This window comes from Helianthus annuus, chromosome 2 (genome assembly GCF_002127325.2).
Source record: "Helianthus annuus cultivar XRQ/B chromosome 2, HanXRQr2.0-SUNRISE, whole genome shotgun sequence".
NCBI classification, from domain to species: Eukaryota; Viridiplantae; Streptophyta; class Magnoliopsida; order Asterales; family Asteraceae; genus Helianthus; species Helianthus annuus.
This window is the reverse complement of record NC_035434.2, coordinates 157,537,830-157,542,076: the sequence shown is the minus strand read 5'-3', so window position 1 is coordinate 157,542,076 and position 4,247 is coordinate 157,537,830. Positions and strand designations below refer to the sequence as shown.

General features: G+C 38.1%; 1 pseudogene; it reads right to left on the bottom strand.

The window, feature by feature from the left end:
- Nucleotides 1-3,564: 3,564 nt before the first annotated feature.
- The window catches only part of LOC118488038, a 2,471-nt pseudogene continuing 1,788 nt past the window's right edge, over nt 3,565-4,247 (bottom strand).

Here is a 4,247-nt window from a genome sequence, read left to right as displayed (position 1 = left end):
TTTAGTAGTATCATTCCCTTCAACTGGGTGACTGTGTGCCTCATCTGATCCGGTCATGGTGAAGCTTCGAATGCTATATACCAAGTAACAATAATTTGTTTAGTTGTTATATAGCGAATCATCTTATTCGATGATTAACTAGCCATGGTATAAGTAACCATATAGGCTAATAGGTTTGACATTTTTGAAGAATGTATATTTGAAATTATTTAATTACAATTAGCCTAGGTTACAATTGAACCGTCAAAGGCATTTAAACAGGATATAATCTTTTACATGTATTAGACAGGGAACATATGTTACAACTGTCATTGTCGTATAGACACTTTTATATAGCACAAAGGCTCGTCTCGAAGGACATTTAGATGGCATAAAAGGCCTTGTTTCTATGACAATTTAAATTATGAGTCAAGATTTTATCAGATCATGGGCTCTAAGGTTTGAACATAGTTCTTCACCTTTAGACAGAGAGTCATTGACTACGACTGCCATCGTTATAAAAACGATATAGCTTGGCCTGTAGGCAAAATGAATAACATCTCTAATGGATGTTTTAGTATGGACATCATATTTGATGATATTAGCCATGATTCACATTGATCATTTAGGCTATGTAAAGGCTTGGTGGAATCCAAGTACTTTGAAGGCTGGTGTGGTTTCTCAAGCCACACTGCTAAGAGTGTTAACATGTTCTGGATGTTAACAAGGATTTATTGTCTTGAGAGGGTTGTACCATCATAGCCATGTTTATATTGATATATAGGCTAGGTTATATCATTAAGAAGATCTTTTGGAATTTCTTGGCAAATCAATTAAAAATTGAAATGATTGTTTGCACGTTGTTGTAATGAAAGTACATATATATAAATTCCAAAAGAAAATTTCCATTAATAATACTAACGATTACAAAACTACCCTAAACGGGTCTTTCAAATAACATAAATTGTCCACGCAGAGTCTAAAAAGAAAAACAAGTCCTTGCAGGGACTGTATAACAACTCTCCCGAAATCCTTAAAACACCCCTATACGTCCTAAAATACGCCCTGTATACGAAGAATGACCTTAAAATACCTTTATTTTAATAAAAATTAAATAAAAGCAACATTTTAAGTCGCTCACGGGGCGCGACAATATTAAGGCAAGCCATCGCGGGCCGCGACAAGGTGACACCAGGCGAGCCCCTAGGCCGCCACGTGTCCAGATACGTGTGGAGGCTACCGAGTGAGTCGACAAGGCTAGAGCCTAGTCTACTAGCCTCGCGGGCCGCGAAGGAGAATGGGGTGGGCGTCACAGGCCGCGAGCCACCCTATTCCCAGCCTATAAATGGAAGGGTTCGACTTCAGTTTGCAGTCATTCATTTCTCGATTTCCTCTCAAACTTTCTCAATAATAGAAATAATATCCGGGCATAATACCCACTAATTAGCGAAGCTCTGCCTTGTTGTAAGTATTATAACCCCCGGTTACGTATTAGTTACTCTGCCTGATTGATCTAGAGCTCCGTAACGCATGTCAAGGCTCTGCCTGAGTCAGTCGTTGGAGTTCTGTCTCGGGGGGAGGGTATAGCTAATGTAAATTGGGTTATCTTACTAACACGTTTGCATTGTTTAATTTAATAGATTATAACCAGGAAGTAACCAGGAATTAACTAAAACAGCAATGTGAGTTATTCCCTTTTTGCAAACTGTTTCTACAAAACCTGAATTATTTTAAAATATATTTAACACTGATTGAGTATTTGTGATACTACAATTACTGTCGGTATGTTGGGGTTTTGTATACATTACTTGTTACTACACTGTGAGTAGTAGCATGACCACAAGTCAGGATTGACAGTACCATGAGTGGTAATTTGATAGATGTAAACAAATGTAATTGCGGATTCCCTCAATACTGTAAAATGAAAAATTGTTTTGATTAAACTGGGATTCACTCGCCAGTATTTCTTGCTGACAAAACTTTTTAAAACGCGTTTCAGGTAACAAAATGTGAAAGCCAAATAGAAGCCAGGTGGAGAGCACTGAAGGCTTGGAAAAGTGGCTATAAAAGTTACCTAAACAAGAAAGAAGTTTTATTTCAATAAATTAGGGTTTATCCCTATAAACATGTCGTAATAGAAACTTGGGTTTTTCCCATGTATTTATTAAATATAAAAGTTAGTGTTTCACTCTGATAAACTATTTCCTAACTACGGTCTCGATGTAATTTCCGCTGCCAAACTAATAAACACCGATACCACTGATACTGTCCTCGCGACCGCCCGCTCCCGGGGTAGGGGTCAGGGGTTGCGACAGAGAAAGTGGTATCAGAGCTACAACCACTGATTTAACCCACGGAAGTGTTCTGCCAATATCAAAATTTTATTATTTATGTTAGGAAATCATCTATGTGATTGTGTATATCTGTATATTATTGTTTTGTGTTATTTGACAATCTGTTAGTTTACACTATGAGCGAGCAAGGTACATCAGACGCCTATCGTCACCTAGCTAGTTCTCCCAAAAGTGAAGGAACTTTCTCACAGCCTACTCCTTCGGGGTATCTGCTGATACAGAAGAATGAATCTTCATCTTTAAGGCGCAATCCGAAGAACCATTCCCTTCGAAAAAGAGATGATGGTTCGGTCGGGGAGCACATGAGCGAAGGAAGCAAATGAGAAAATTGCAACAACAAAAGGCATTAGCAGCAGCCAATAGAGAAATAAACGCCCAGACCCAAGACATAGTTAATAGACGATTGGCAAATTTTCATATACTAGCCACCACTGCAGCAGATCCAAACCTAGATCAGATAATTGCAGCACAACCATTCCCACAATTCCCAACCCAACCAATGGAGATAGGACCTAAGCAAGGAGATCAGGTTCCCATACCAGCATTCGACCCAAACGAGATACATAGAATTCCAGTGCCTAATCCTCTAATGTATGATCCATGGGAAGATGACCATAGGGATTACCACGAACTCTATCCATAGGGAGAACTGATACCAAACCCCATAGCACAATATACCAACCTTAACCCTTTAGACCCATATTGGAATGCCGATCCGTATGTCCAGGAGATACTAGACAACCCGTACCCATATGGAGAACCTATGCCCCAGTACCCTGACCCAATACCCGCACCACTGCCAACCATGAGTGAAGCGAATGTGCAGGAACTCCGCACATTTGGTAAGGAATTAGTTGAAGGGGAGAGAGGATTAAACAAATAGGAGAGAAGCTCGTGTGAAAATACGATGAGCGAGAGATGCAATACTGGAATCACCCCTAGCAGTAATAAAGTAATAAAATATAGATATATATATATATGTAAATGTGTTTAGTTTGAAAAAAAAAACAACTAAAATAGATAACCTAATACCTACCGATGCATAACTAGTAGTGGGTTTAAATTTCCAGTTGTAGCTTGTAATATATATATATATATAGGAAAAGGATCATGTGAGAAGTGATAGGCTAGTTGAGAAACTTGAGAAGCATTCTGGACCACACATTTTTCTAAGCCTTTCGTAATATACACATATGTATAGTTTAAAATTGACTATATACATATGTGTATATTTTTTTATTTTTTAGTTGAAATTGTCGGCGGTTCTCTAAAAAAGATAGCGAAAAAAATTATCCCTAGAGTCGAGACTAATAGGAATGTATAAACCAATGCTTCCATAGATTCGATCGTGGTTTACAATTATAGCTTCCATACCTGTTTATTTTTGGGGGGATCATATCCCGGATAAAAAAAGAGCAAGAGTAACAAAAAAATGACGATTCAAATCAAGATTTCTCTGGTACCCTATATAAAAAATAAAAATCAAATCATAAAAAGAAAATAGATTCGAAAGAGACCAAAGAAATGTTGTATCAGATTGCTTGTCTTCTTGTAGTTGGATCTCCAAGTTTTTGGAATGCTCCAAATTCTACTTGAGCATCCAAATCTGGGTCAATACCAGCGAAAACATCTCTAAACAAGGTTCGAGAACCATGCCAAATGTGTCCGAAGAAGAAGAGCAAAGCAAATGAAGCATGTCCAAAAGTAAACCAACCCCTTGGACTGCTACGAAAAACACCATCAGATTTCAAAGTAGCACGATCTAATTCAAAAATTTCCCCCAATTGAGCGCGTCTAGCATATTTTTTGACAGTAACAGGATCACTATAACTGACTCCATTGAGTTCACCACCATAGAACTCAACAGTTACACCTACTTGTTCGACACTATACTTAGATTCCGCCCTTCGAAAA